The 16,252-nt window shown below is 34.4% G+C and overlaps 1 protein-coding gene across 1 annotated transcript in view; it reads right to left on the bottom strand.

Moving 5' to 3' along the window:
• The window catches only part of LOC106457457 (tyrosine-protein phosphatase 69D-like), a 276,299-nt gene that overhangs the window by 86,768 nt on the left and 173,279 nt on the right, over positions 1–16,252 (bottom strand). The window lies entirely within an intron of this gene.

Genomic DNA, 16,252 nt, shown 5'->3' with positions numbered 1-16,252 from the left:
GTAAAACACAGTAATGTTCTTTTCATTATTCACGAAGCGAACGAGGTTATATGTCCAGGACAGTTAATTACAATTAGTAAAATCGTTCCTTTGCATCTGCAGGGAAAATAACAAGTTCGTAGACGTGCTGTGCCACACATTACCGTGAACTTAAGGTAATGGATCCTCACCTGCTATCTTTTACAAGTGTCAAAGACAGACCAAACTAACACCTTAAAGGGCATGCATCCCAAGAGATTATAATACCGGTCAGGTCAACTGCTATTTATAACTGTCAGTTGCATTAATTAACACTGGGAGTTCACGTCAACGCTGTTGGGTATCATCGCATGCAGAAAACAGAATTATATCAGAATTCCTCCAAGGAAGAGAGAGGGAACATTCCCTAATCGCAGTAACGTCTTCAGTTACAGGAACATTAACTCTGAGCGGTCATATTAAATTAAAGGACTGAACCATGTATATTGATGTTAATTAAGAACGGAACATTAATTGAAGAATCTTTAACTGAATACCTTGTTTTGGAAGAGTTAAAATGTTTAGTTTCTCCTTACTTTCACAATCATTTAAGCACCAATTTTGAAGTAAAAAAAACACACAAACTCTCTCAGTCTCTGTTTTTATTAATTTGGAGATTCTCCAAACATATATATAAAAACTTTGACTTCCTTAACGTTCAATGAAAACGGTTTCAAGATAAAAATATGAGAGGTTGAAGTTAAAAGGAAAACAGCTCTAACATTAAATAACGAGATGCATATATTCAAAGGAATAAAAAACGTGATGTTGATGTTCAATGAGATGGTATTATAGTTAAATAACGAGATGCATATATTTAATGGAAACGACCTTAAGATTAACTAACTTGGTGTTCAATGGGAAAGGCTTTCAGGTTAAATGGAAATCACTTTAAGATGTTTGGTGATATTTTGTCTGGTTTAATAATATCAACATCATCTAAACTTCACTAACGATGCAGACTAAAACAACTGGTGTATATCCATCTGTGGAGTCATCCAAGTCTCATACGTTTTTATACGCGACAGCTGGATTGCAGCGAAATTTATTTCACCCTGATTACAAAAGCTTCGGTTGTCAGCGCAAATGCAAGATGGCCATACGTGTTTCCATAGTGATGGTTTATTCCTTAAGTAACTAGAAGCTCGAGTATGGCTAAGATTTGATTCTGTGAAATCACGACAGTCTGTACTCCGTTTCCCAAATTATGTATCGTATGGAGTAACACAAAGAAAAGAAAATTAAAATATACCTTTTTTCATCCTGTTATATTTTAGTTACTTTTGCTTTTGTAAGAGTATTGGAAAACAGTTGTTTCTGCTTTGTGTGTGTGTGTGTATATATATATATAATAGCATGCTTTGTCAATCAATTTATCTGCCCGCTTGCCTGCTTCTACATCCAGCTTGGTCGGTTTTGAACAAAAATTATACTAACATATTAAGAGCTGAAATGTGAGGGTTTAGAGAAGGTCTTTAACACATTTATAACAATACTGTTTGCGGCCATAAACGTCGGAAACAGCGAAGATACCCAACGGATGAGACAATGCGTTCTAATGTTTTATGTAAGAAAGAAAGAACAGTATGTGCAATTAGCTATACTCATTACCGAGTTTATTTCTATTTTTCACCTAAATAGGTAAGTTGGTCTTATGAGAAGTTGTTACTAATATGATAGCTGTAGGTGAGCCACATTACTAAAGCACTAATAAGTATATATACACTGTACTGGTGAAACTATAAATTGTATTTATTAGTGGTAATTTCGCGTGTTTCTGTCAAAAGAGTCGCGTATTTCAGTCATTTAATATAATCAATGAAAAGTTTTATGAAAAGGGAACTGCATTCTTCTTTAAATATCACCAGTTCAACTGCAGGGGGCGTGACTTTAGTTGATTCATGTTATCTTTACTAAGCATCACCATACTTCATTACTACGAAGAGTTTGGGAACAAACTACTTAATATGCAGTAGCTGAGGTAGATACGAGGAATTAGTGGCAAACACGTAAGCTTGAAATGATAGACGCTAGTGTTAAACTGGGGCTTATCTATATTGATTTGTTTATATGCCCACTACAGAGTATACACAGAGAATGTATCAGTCAAGATAATGTACGAAACTTGAAATTAACTTTATTACACGGCATTCCAAATTTTCCGCAGTTACGAATAAAGGGGTTTGGTTTGAGAGTTCTTGAAACATGGATTACCTAATCAAGATATATTAAACCCCAGTGGCTTATCAGCTGGAAACGGAAGGTCTTTTGTTTGGTTTTAAGTACTTAGAAACTTAATAACACGGTATACTACTCATGCTTTAGCCAGCATTCATAGAAGTATTTGTACGATTTCAGATTTATGTCCGATCAACTGGATGTGTTGTTTTGGCAGTTTGATGAAATTATAAGCACATTGTTGTTTAAAGTTTTATAATATACCTTACCTCAATTTCGAATGATCATAGTCAATACAAGCCAGTCTGAGTGGATATTTTGTGGCTCTAATCGACAGGCAACATCAAAGTTAGCCTGTTGCAATATTTTGTGGTTTCAATTGAAAGACAACACAGGTTAGTATGTTTTGTGGTTTCAACTGAAAGACAACACAGGATGTTCGCATATTTTGTGGCTTCACTTGATAGACAACACAGGTTAATCTCTACAAATGTTTTGTGGCTTCACTTGATATTCAACACGGGTTAATTATTAGAAATGTTTTGTGGCTTCACTTGATAGACAACACAGGTTAATCTCTACAAATGTTTTGTGGCTTCACTTGATAAACTAGGTTGCAATGGCGGTATTTCTTGTGGTTTCCCCACATAGACAACACAAGGTATTCTACAAGCACCTATTATAGTTACTTATTTGCATTTATAGAGTCCTCGCGCGATAATAAGCTTTAGAACAACTAATAATTTTCTTGTTTAACCTATTAAAATACAACAACCTCACGTTTCGGATTACGCATAATCAGAGGTTTTCCGTGAAAACAGTTAAGTTGCAATTATGTAAAAATCCGAAACGTCCGAAAAGAAATGTATATTTTCATTATCGTCTCGATTTTCTTGATCAAAACAAATATTTTTCACTTTTACTACTTTCAAGTTGCCAAGCGAACTTTCTGGAAAAACGACATTAGAGTGAACTTAAATCAATAATAAAAATGCGCATTACGTCAACTTGAATGCTAAATCAGCACAGACCAGTCTTCTACAGTCTCGACCACGTTTGAAATATGCTTCTAAACTGGGGTAGTCTAAAGGAATTATCATTTGACTCGGGTGAAACAACTGGTTAACAACAACAACAACAACGGCTGTACAGGAGTTTGTCTTTGTAGATAGACAGTACAAATTAGAATGCAGATCTCCAACTCGAATTATGAACGAAAAACCACATCCATTAACGTTTTCTAGACAGTGTTTCACAACATATATTTTAGTGATTTAAACATTTACGATTTTCAATAACACACAAATTCGAACTCTTTTGGGTGAAATTTTTTATTAGATAATTCTACGATGTTTCAGGTGCAGAACAGAGCTTCATCAGGTACGAATGTCTCTCAGAGTAATTATATGTACGCACTCGAAAATTATACATATCTGGGTTTTCAATCTTCAGGGTGGGGCGTGTCACGAACCTTTGTTGCTGAAGGAAGTATACGTATAAATCCGATATAACTGTGCGAATATGTGATATTTTATTCGAAGGCTAACTTTTCAAGCACCTTGTGTTTATTTATATTTCACAAGACATTCAAGTACATTGTTCTGATCGTTTCACGATAAATATACACCGTTTTCATTGAATTTATTCTAGATGTACTTCCGCAGGTTTCCCGAAAGTGTTTCAAGAGTTTCAAGAGTAAATAATACAAAAATTAAGAGTAACAAATGTTTTTATTTCTTGCGTTTGAAGTTCATATGTCATGAACAGAGTGCATAATTTTTCTCGTGACTTACGGCATGCACACGTTTTATTGACGTCACGACAGCACAAACTGTAACGTTAAGCGTCCCTTATCAGACGTCATTTTAGTGTATACCAACTTACTGACAGAGAATACACTACTGTATAATGGTGCGAGTGGTTAAAACAGGTGACCCCCCTCCAGGCGGCCTTCGGTCCCCTTTCGGGAAAATAAATATATGAATGGGAAAATATTCAGTAAAAAAACAAAAACATCATTAAGTAAGCCTAAACTGGTAATGATCAATAACAAGAGAATGGTTAGGCAAGTCAGGAAATGAACGTAAACAATTATACCGATATAAAAGCCATAAATGGATAATGATATCGTAAATTGCTTACATATGTCTTCTTATCAGCTGAAAGAGCACGAACATAGTAACAAGCTTTGTTATGATGTTATCCTTTTTTTTAAATACATATTAAACAGGTAACAATTTTCTAGAATGTCATATATAGATACGAGTTTGTGTGTTCTTTCAGCATAAATAATTTCCTAAACAACGCCACCCTAGTGAATAATATTAAGTCCCGTGAAATGCTTAAAGAAGCTTATAGGGCTTAGATATTTAATCATCTAGCAGATGTTCACTTGCAGTAAAAGTCCAGTGGACTTATACAGCTTACAGGAAAAGATCTTCGGTGTTCTGTAGTCACGAACAAAGGAAATAGTCTTACTACACACGCGACTTGAGGAGAACACCGAATATTTAAAACAAAATATAGAAGGTGAAGCTTGGCGTCTAGTGCCTTGATCGATAGAGACCTGTTATGGTGATACTTAATTATAAAAAACAACCTCTCATATGAATGTTCATATTAATGTCTCATTTACAATATGTTAACTTCATTGCATTTTCAGTTCTTATAGAATGTATGCGTGTACTAGTGATAGCGCTAATTTTTCATTCTTATCGAAAATGAACAAACACGATAACGACATTTTACGCTCTTTGGGAGTGTGTGGTGCACGAAGGGTGACGTTATTTCTTTATCCTTTCGAGAAGTAACCAAGTGAACAATAGCTAAGGAGTAACCAAGTGAACAGTAGCTAAGGAGTAACCAAGTGAACAATAGCTAAGGACTAACCAACTGAACAATAGCTAAAGTGTAACTAAGAGAACAATAGCTAAGGAGTAAACAAGTGAACAATAGCTAAGGAGTAACCAAGTGAACAATAGCTAAGGACTAACCAACTGAACAATAGCTAAAGTGTAACTAAGAGAACAATAGCTAAGGAGTAAACAAGTGAACAATAGTTAAGAACGAAGCAACTGAACAATAGCTAATGACTAACCAAGTGAACAATAGCTAAGGTGTAACCAAGAGAACAATAGCTAAGGACTAAGCAACTGAACAATAGCTAAAGTGTAACTAAGAGAACAATAGCTAAAGAGTAAACAAGTGAACAATAGTTAAGGACTAAGCAACTGAACAATAGCTAAAGTGTAACTAAGAGAACAATAGCTAAAGAGTAAACAAGTGAACAATAGTTAAGGACTAAGCAACTGAACAATAGCTAAGGACTAACCAATGAACAATAGCTAAGGTGTAACCAAGAGAACAATAGCTAAGGAGTAAACAAGTGAACAATAGCTAAAGTGTAACTAAGAGAACAATAGCTAAGGAGTAATCAATTAAACAATAGGTAAGGAGTAAACAAGTGAACAATAGCTAAAGTGTAACTAAGAGAACAATAGCTAAGGAGTAATCAATTAAACAGTAGCTAAGGAGTAACCAAGTGAATAATAGCTAAGGACTAACCAACTGAACAATAGCTAAAGTGTAACTAAGAGAACAATAGCTAAAGAGTAAACAAGTGAACAATAGTTAAGGACTAAGTAACTGAACAATAGCTAAGGACTAACCAACTGAACAATAGCTAAGGTGTAACCAAGAGAACAATAGCTAAGGAGTAACCAACTGAACAATAGCTAAGGAGTAATCAATTAAACAATAGCTAAGGAGTAATCAATTAAACAATATCTAAGGAGTAACTAAGTGAATAATAGTTTGACGCTCTTTTGTGTGTGTGTGTGTTTGTGTGATTGAGCAATGACACTAATTAGATATAAATATATATTTTCAACTATTAACCTCGGGCTTAGACGACAGATAAGCCGAGACGAAATATTTTTCACCTATTAATCTCAACTCTCACCTAAAACAGAAATAACAAACCTGGCGGTCTTTTTTGGCAAAACATTGTAGATAAGTTATGCGAGATTAATTGTGATCCTTAGGCTCCATCATAAAAAGATAAATTCCCTATTATGAATTGCACGTTTGATAATTATTTCATATTTTGCTTTTGCATGACGTTTAGGAGGAACGAAATTAATGTTGAGTTATGGAAACTAAAAGTTAAGTTATGGTCGTGGATAAAGAACTTTCCAAAATAGTTTGAAACATATAATATTAATTTTAGCGGTGCATAGCTTAAGAAGTATGCAAGGTGTATATATAGTGTTGACTGTTGCTTCTAACCCTAGCTATTATCCGCAGTTTCTTTTGTTATCAGTTTTGAACTTTCATTTGTTATGATCAACGACATTATTAAATAATGTCACCAACTGACGAGTTGATAAAAAGATGAAATCAAATAAGGAAGTCATTTCTGACTGTTGTTGCAACACCGATTTTAATATACATATTTAATTTTTATTACGTAAATTTTGTTTGTTTGTTGTTAAGTACAAACCTACACAATGGTAGGTGGGAGGGGGTGGATATAATCGTGAAAAACCATCACTTAAATGACGTTCGTAAGATAATTTTCGCATGTTTTTGATATAAGTAATAATGACTTTATCTGTGCAGTAAAGAAATAAGATATGTTTATTAGCTACTAGGCTAATCAGTAATCAGGAGTAATTAACTGCTAAAAGTCTTCCACGCTAGAAACAACTTTAAATCTTTGAGAAGTTATGAAGACATCTAACATTCCTGTCACTCACAGATGGCGCTGCATTCAATTCCCATTATACAAAACCATTTATATTATAATTTATCAGTAACATTTCCTACCTGTTTAGATTTTGAATTTTTGTAAGCTTTTTATTAACACCTGTTTCATATAAAGGAAAATATCTCTGGACCTCGTTTCGTTTGCCAAGTTAAGCAAAGCTATCGATAAACCCGCACAACTTTCACGGTACGTTGTTTGTTTTATAACAAAGCCACCTCGGCCTATCTGCTGTGTTCACCGTGGGAAATCGCACCCCGGATTTTAGCGTTGCAATACCGTAGACTTACCACCGGCCCACCGACGGAACATAATACGTGCAACCACATATCAGTATGCACTAATCCACAACTCAACATGATTCGATGACGAGGAACCCACTTTGAGACTAATAATGGCTGGAGACGGCTTAAATGGGTAATGAAAAAAAAGTTTAATACAAGTTTAACATGACAGCAAATGTACAACGTTTCGACAAGGTTTTGTCATCATCAGGTACGAAATCATCGCTGTTTGCCCGGGAAGATTGCCCCCACTTAGAACAGGAACAATCCGAAAGAAGTTTTAACGAGTACTACAGGCACTTCCCGGAAATAATTATCATGCAATCTGGGGAAATATTATGAACGGACCAAGTTTACGTTGTTACTAAAATAGATAACAAGAGAACTATTTTGTTTTGTTTTGTTTGTTTGTAATTAAGCACAAAGCTACACAAGGGACTATCTGTGCTCTGCCAACCACGGGTATCAAAATCCGGATTCTAGCGTTGTAAGTCCGCAGACATACGGCTGTGCCACTGAGGGGAGGGGGGGCAACAAGAGAAATTCTAGATAAAAAATGCCCACTAAGTGAGATCAATATACCCTTACGCCACTTCCGATGAGAATACTTTGATGTATTTGTCTACTTGTCTGAAGGAATATAGGACTATGTAGATGGCTGATACATAATATGTAGTCCAGAAGGTTCTCTCAATAATCGACTAAACTTTGTGTTCAATTTCTCTAGAAACATAATTATGTTTTCAGAAGTGGTGGACGAAAAGTTTGGTTTGTTTTGAATTGCGCGCAAAACTACACGAGGGCTATTTGCGCTAGCCGCCCCTAATTTGGCAGTGAAAGACTAGAGGGAAGGCAGCTAGTCACCACCATCCACCGCTAACTCTTGGGCTACACTTTTACCAACGAATAGTGATATTGACCGTCACATTATAACGCCACCACGGATGAGAGGTCGAGAATATTTGGTGGGACGGGGATCCGAACCCGCGACCCTCAGTCAATCGCCCTAACCACCTAGCCATGCCGGGCCTGGACGAAAAAAAAATGTTTACCGTATGTTTGTTTGTTTGCAATTAAGCACAAAGCTACACAATGGGCTATCTGTGCTCTACCCACCACGGGTATCAAAACCCGGATTTTAGCGTTGTAAGTCCACAGACATACCGCTGTGCCACTGGGGGGGGGGCATTTACCGTACGTTCTACAAAAATACACTTAGTATTATTGCCTTTTATATGTGAGGTAGACTTGTCCCCGTCTCTCATTTAGATCATGCTTATGAGTATCTTCAATATTGTAATTGAAACAAAACCCTAAAGTTTAATGAAGAACGCATTATGTTATATATAGTTCTATATAGTAATTAGTTCTATTAATAATAAATGTGCATCTAACAAAATATAATGTTCCAGAATCTTCGCTTACATTTTACCTTCATTTATCGTCACATAATTTTCAACTGTTACGCGCAATTAATTACATCAAAAAGCACAATTATGTATTTAAATAGACCACAACCACGGTCTACCTATGTGTTAGACAATAAAATATCTAAAAACGCAACGTTTTATTATTTTGCACAGACATATTATCTTTGACTATTTCTCAAATTTAATAAACGTTGGGATCTCAAGCACTAAGGATTTTCTTTGGAAATAACAAAATCCCTTGAAAGCCAGCTTTTATAAATTATATGAAAAATGGCATAGTACGTTCAATAAACTATACAGGAGTTCGTGTCACCGTTTTTAAGAGATTTGACTTTCTGAGAACACGATTCTTGTTTGTTTGTACTTCTAATTTTTTTTCCTAATCCATATGTTCAGGTTTGATTTTTAGTTATTTTGATACTACTGATTTTACTTTAAATTTTATTTCTGTGTTATTATTAATATTCCTTTAATTTCATGGTTTATCACTTTTCTCTGAATCCATAAAAGATTATTATTTTTTGAAATAATATTAAAACCAGGATAAAATTTCGAAATATTTATTACCTACGTTTTTCTCGACAGATCTAAATTGAATATATTTTTTGCACAGTGGTAAATTTAGCTTTTTGCTTTACACAGTTTGTTTTAATAAATTTAGTTTTAACAGGTTAATGATCTAAAGTATAAACACTTTATATGAAATTACAAAATATGGATCTCGAAAGTTCGTGGTCCTATTATATGCCCCCCCCCCCAGTGGCACAGCGGTATGTCTGCGGACTTACAACGCTAGAATCCGGGTTTCGATACCCGTGGTGGGCAGAGCACAGATAGCCCATTGTGTAGCTTTGTGCTTAATTACAAAACAAACAAACAATCCTATTACATTTCATAGTAGCTTTTAATATTTGTATGTTATTAAGTTCGTGGTCCTATTATATTTCATAGTAGCGTTTAATATTTGTATGTTATTAAGTTCGTGGTCCTATTATATTTCATAGTAGCGTTTAATATTTGTATGTTATTAAGTTCGTGGTCCTATTATATTTCATTGTAGCGTTTAATATTTGTATGTTATTAAGTTCGTGGTCCTATTATATTTCATAGTAGCGTTTAATATTTGTATGTTATTAAGTTCGTGGTCCTATTATATTTCATTGTAGCGTTTAATATTTGTATGTTATCAAGTTCGTGGTCCTATTATATTTCAGACAATGTATTATCGATTTTTATTTTACTGTTACTTGTTTAATTCCACGTACAATAAAAACACATTAATATTTTTTCCAAGCTTGTAAGTTTAGTTTCTCGTTTCATTATTCTACAGTTTTTGTCTCTTACTTCTGTAGGATTAAAAAAAGACGTCATTCATCTTAAGCTTAGGATTTTCCCAATTAGTGTGTTTTCTCCAAAATTTTGCATTATAAGCTCCCAAGCTTACCGCTAAGCCACCGGAAGGTGGGGGGTGTGGAGAGAGCACCTTTCACAGGGCTTGTATTATCTAAACCTGAAATCTAAAAAAAAAAAAAAATATGCAGTTTATGATTGTATTAATCTTACGTCTAGGAATGATATAAGTCTTTTAATAATGATAACATATTTCCTTTAACGTAATAATGATATTCAGAGCTAATGTTTTATATTGTTATAGTGCCATATACTACTTCTAACTTACATTATTGTAAGCAATAAACTTAACACACTGACTTCTTACTTTATTAAAACGACCCTCGCTTATTACCGAATCAGACCATTCCTTTCCACGACAGTAGCATGTACTCGACGTGATAAAGATTCTACAAAATGTTGTAATGTGTCTTTTTTTTTCATTTTAGCCTATTTGTTGAGGAACGGGGTCTATAACCGGTTCATAAATCCTGACAGAAGATCACGGTAACAAATGCGACATTGAACCGGTTCATAGGTCCTGACAGAAGATCACGGTGACAAATGCGACATTCAACCGGTTCATAGATCCCGGCAGAAGATCACGGTGACAAATGCGACATTCAACCGGTTCATAGATCCCGGCAGAAGATCACGGTGACAAATGCGACATTCAACCGGTTCATAGATCCCGGCAGAAGATCACGGTGACAACTGCGACATTCAAGTTACCTTAAAGAGTTCGAAAGGATTGAAATAATTTAGGTTACCGCATGCAGTTCTCTTCAAGCCAAATTCTTGCAACACCCGCATGATGGAATATTAAATTGTTGTCTCGGAAGAGTATTTATCTATTAGAGTGAAAATTCATAATTGGCAACAGTATTCAGGTATATTTTATGTTTTATTTTACAGTACCCAACCCACTAGCAGAAGAAGCCGTCCATATCATTATACACCTCCAGCGGCCTGAATTGTCGAAAACAAACAAACAGGAACGACTGCCTCACGTGTTTTTTTTTCTTAAATTTGTTTCACTTCCATAATACCATTGACAATAAATGTTAAAGCGAAATGTCTTGGATAACGATGCCTCTGATAAGTGGGGGAAAATATCCTTGCTCTCACCCATCGCCCTGCAAACTAATCATAATATGACTACACTTCTGAATTTATAGTGTCCAACTAACGGCCTGATGCATCAAATAACTATTTTTTTCCAATTTAAATATGCAAATATATGCAAAGTTCAACAGATATATTTGTTTTCATAAAGTACCTACTCACTATAGATAACATAAATTCGGTGTAACCTCATTAATAAAACATAAACATAAAATATTATGTGTATTGTTATGTTTAGAATTCTGGTTCAACACCAGAGTAGTTTTATCACAACGTATTGGAGAACATGTTTTAATTTACTCTATTACAGAAAACCTTAATAAACTCGTTTATTATTTACTCTAGTTTTGAGTTTGAATTTCTCGAATGTAAGTTACCACTCTCTTTTCTTTATTAATGTACTATTTTTTCATCTACTAGGTAAAATACCAATCATTTTTTCATTAAATATTGGACTGCCATAAGACTTTTCCCCTATTCTTCATAAAGATAAATATAATGATAGCTTTAGATGGTCAGGAGTCTCAAACCCTGACTTGTTACTTCATGTGCACTTGCTGTAACGATATTCTCCGTTATAAAATTTCAGCCAAAATATTGAGAAAGCAATTTTGATACAAGTTTAAATTTTAAAACAAATATTATTAAAGTTATTCTTTTTTTTGATAAATTTCCTGCTCTAAATTATACTACATAAAATTTCCTCCTCATTTACCCAAAGACGTTTTTCTTACACTTTTCAATAGATTCTCCTTCTCAACTAATTTTACTCACTCATATCGAAGTACTCAAATATCACGCGTTATTGATTGTTACCTGATCTGAAAACTATTGTTGACTGGAAGTTGATGTTGCATTCAAAAATTGGTAGTTACCTTACCCCTGTTTCGATTCCTTTAACAAAACTTGGGGCCTCAAAAAAGGTATATATCGCAACATGCACTTTGAGGATGTCCAGACTTTGTAAGAGCGAGTGTCAAATCCCACTATTATATCAGAGCAGTCCAAAGGTTGGCGGTGGGTGCTGTTGACTAACATGCCATCCCTGTAGTCTATCAGCTCAAATTAGAGACGGCAATGCGCAGACAGCTTTTGTGTAGCTTTGCGTGAATATCCAAAACAAAACCAACCCATTAATCATAACTATTTCGACAGACAGAGGAAGTAATTATATCAATGACATGTAATACACCTGCATAAATCACTGTCCATATACAGATTATGGAGCAACATATTAGCTATACACTAAAAGTTCAAACAGCATGCTGCAAACGGATATTTCTGGAGTCAAATGTCAACACTAATTTCAAACTAACGATCACACTTCTGGATGTTAAATCATGAAGTGTGGAAGATCTGTAAGGAAACAATTCAAGAGCTCGTCTACAAACAATTTTAAATCATTTTGTCCAGTTGTATTACTGTAGTGAAATATTCATTTGTCACACGTATAGCTGCTTATTTGTGTCGATTATCTAAGTGTAATTATCAATTATCTTTTTATATTTTCATTATTTACTAGATAAGAATTACTAGTTAGTTTATCTTCTATGTTTCGGTTGCTAATTTGCTGCCTTCTTCAGAAAAGTCTTGAGAAGGGCTGCAACTGACTACAGGATTTGATATACTTATTAGAAAGGCTGGCGTGCTTCCATTGATGCGGGTTTTCCCTATTAGGAGTTGAATTAACTAACTGAAAGAAGATAACAAATTCCCATTCTTTAGACGTGGTGGTTACCAAGATACATAATCTTATATACTACAGGAAACCAACACACATTGATAAATATCTTGGCTATAGATCAAACTACTCCAACATTGTAACGAATGAAAAAGATTTGTAATACCGAACAAACTAAGGGGGAAAAAACATCACTACGAGTCTCTTTGACAATAGATACCCTGAACAACTGATATAAAAAATAAATATCAAGAATAAGTAAGAAGAACATTACAGAGACATAGCCATATCCCTATGTCAAAGTTCCTTCTGAAAACATATAGAAAAATGTAAAAAGCATAAAGACAGAACGGTATTCAAAAGTCAGAACACGATGCGATTGAAGTCAGTACACATGAAACCACCTAATTAGACCCACTGGTGAGCAAAAACACTATTTACAGTATCCCTTGTGAGTGTTGGCTTCAATACATTTGAGAAAGAAGACGATCAACAAAAATCAGAATTATAAATAATAATAGAAATACAAGACTCTGTAATACCAAAATGTTTCCAAAAAAACACTATGTAATAAAATGGGATGATTATTAAAATAATATGATGTGAACCACACACCAGAATAAGGAAGTTAAGAGAAGTATTCCAAATCTACTTATCTGATAACACACTTAGTCAACATAACATAGAAGTCAGCGAAACCTGCATATTCCTCTTCAAGCTAGTCACATTATTTGACTCACTATTAACAAACTTGACAGAAACGTCTTAGTAAAAAAGTTAGTTATGGTAAGGAAAAACACTTCTTGTCGTGAACACGTCATTTCAGTGTAGTGCTTATAAGTTTTTATTCTGAGCTTTTAAGTTAATGTCTAGCAAACACTGGTTTGTGGAAGAGTATTTACAACAAATTCTAGTTAATGTAACCCTTGGAAGTTACTTTAATGCAAATGCTCATTAATATATAGGAAAAATGGGCTTGGCTCCCACCAATAGTGGAGAAATGTATAAGATCAGTTACTTGGTCTATACAAAGGTATTCCATGCGACATGCACAACAAATACGAAACCTAAACAATGATTGTAAGTAAGAAGAAACAGTAGATTGTATCTATGAATACAACAATACTACTCTAGCTATAAATATAAACAAAGCTGTCTGTCGGTGAAACTTGTAACTTTTGACCACCTTCGTCCCTAAACACACGCATACGTGAAGAGAAAACGATCTTTGTCGTGCGAATACAGTATGCATCAACCACGTATTGCTTTGTGCCATGTACGATTGAACCACCACTATACAATGTTAGGAAATAATACGACACAAACACCATTATGAAGATGACATAAACTAATTTTTCCCGACTAACATTGCGGTATATTCCAGAGATAGTTTTACTCTATTAAGAAGTCAGTAATGAAAGTGACCAGTTCAACAACCTGGAAGTCAGAAATACACATTACAATCCCTTGGCACCTACATTACATTACACATTGCAATCCCTTGGCACCTACATTACATTACACATTACAATCCCTTGGCACCTACATTACATTACACATTACAATCCCTTGGCACCTACATTACATTACACATTGCAATCCCTTGGCACCTACATTACATTACACATTACAATCCCTTACCTACATTACATTACACATTCAATCCCTTGGCACCTACCTACATTACATTACACATTAGCAATCCCTTGGCACCTACATTACATTACACATTACAATCCCTTGGCACCTTTCAGGTAAGGATAACAGATATTTTTTAAATTATGCCAAAGGAAAATTTCCAATATTTTTTAATTAATTTTTTTTTGTATATTAAATTTCACTTACAGATATCTCCATAAAACAATATTTATATTTGTTTTCAATCTAATAAATTAAAAGTTTTTATCCCTTAAATATCAACTGTAGATTTTTTCTATTATTCTATACTTTGAAAAAGGTTAAAAGTACAAACACCTCTTCCATATTTTTGCTCCAAACTTTTCACATCATCGCCCTGTTTACGTATGAACCATAACGAAAAGCATTGTATGTTAAAAGTTATAAAATGTTTTACAAATCTCCGTGCAGAGGTTGATGTTTTTCGCAGCTTCCTGTAGATGTGATCTAAAACTTAATGGTAAAATATTCCTTTATTTAAAAATCATCTCAGAATGTTTCGCAAATTTATTTTTCATCGTTTTTGTTTTACACAAAACTCCACATAAACACATTTCCAACAGCAGTAAAGTACGATGTTCCAAAAACAAAGAGAAAATATAGGTAAAACAATATTTCAATCCCTTTGTTCACCTTTCTTGAAAATTCAAACAGGCGATTTACAAAAACAAAGCACAAAAAAATTTTTCCACACACACACACACATATTGTCCTTCCTTAACGAAAACTTCAAAGTTTTTTAATCTCGGACGAGAGTGCACCGTATCAGTTACAGTTCAGCGAGAATAGTGCGAAATGATGTTTAACAGGTCCAAGAAACCGTAAATCTATTCGAGTTCGTAAAAAAGGAAAAGCGGTGAATGTACTTACTGATCGTTCCCCTGATTCATTTTGCGCTGTAGTCTGAAAGCAAGACCGTGTTTTCTGTTAATGAACTGTGGGGTGAAATTCTTTCTGACGACTTGGTTTACACAGAAAGTAACGGCTTAAGTGAACACTAAGTTCTCTGATCTCGTGACCTTCCTCCCCCTAGAGATATCCACTCGGTCCTAAAGTCGATCATTATTTTAGTTTTTATAAACTGTATAACGTCATCTCTACAGTAAGCAGGATATTTTATCGTCTGTAGAAGTTGATAGTGGCATTTTATCTCTAAATAGCCAAGTTGAAATTCAATCATTGTATTTTACATATTCTAAATGCTCTCCTTTAAACTTTAAACAGTTCTGGATGAGGTTAAGTGTTAAGTTTGAGTTGTGATGTGACGATATCACCATACACAACGAATCTGAAATCGACGTTCAATTGATTCAGCAACACTCAAATCTTACAGATATAATTAATGGTTTTCGTCTAAGGGAAGGAGGTAACGATTATTTACCGATCAATGCTATATATTAAAGTCACGAAACTTTTGACTTTGAGATATCAAAATGAGATTTTATAGTCAATGCTGTAATAATACCATTTTTTTTAAATGTCAGAGAATTTAAAGTTACAAACTATCCTATATTTGTAATATAGAACAAAATCTACGTATACAAGTATAACAATCAACAAAAATTAAATTATACTACCAACATAGTTACTTGTTTTGGAATTTCGCGCAAAGCTACACGAGGGCTATCTGCGCTAGCCGTCCCTAATTTAGCAGTGTAAGACTAGAGGGAAGGCAGCTAGTCATCACCACCCACCGCCAACTCTT

The sequence above is a fragment of the Limulus polyphemus genome, unplaced genomic scaffold (assembly GCF_000517525.1).
Source record: "Limulus polyphemus unplaced genomic scaffold, Limulus_polyphemus-2.1.2 Scaffold334, whole genome shotgun sequence".
NCBI lineage: Eukaryota > Metazoa > Arthropoda > Merostomata > Xiphosura > Limulidae > Limulus > Limulus polyphemus.
The sequence above is the reverse complement of the archived record's forward strand: the minus strand, read 5'-3'. Positions and strand labels throughout refer to the sequence as shown.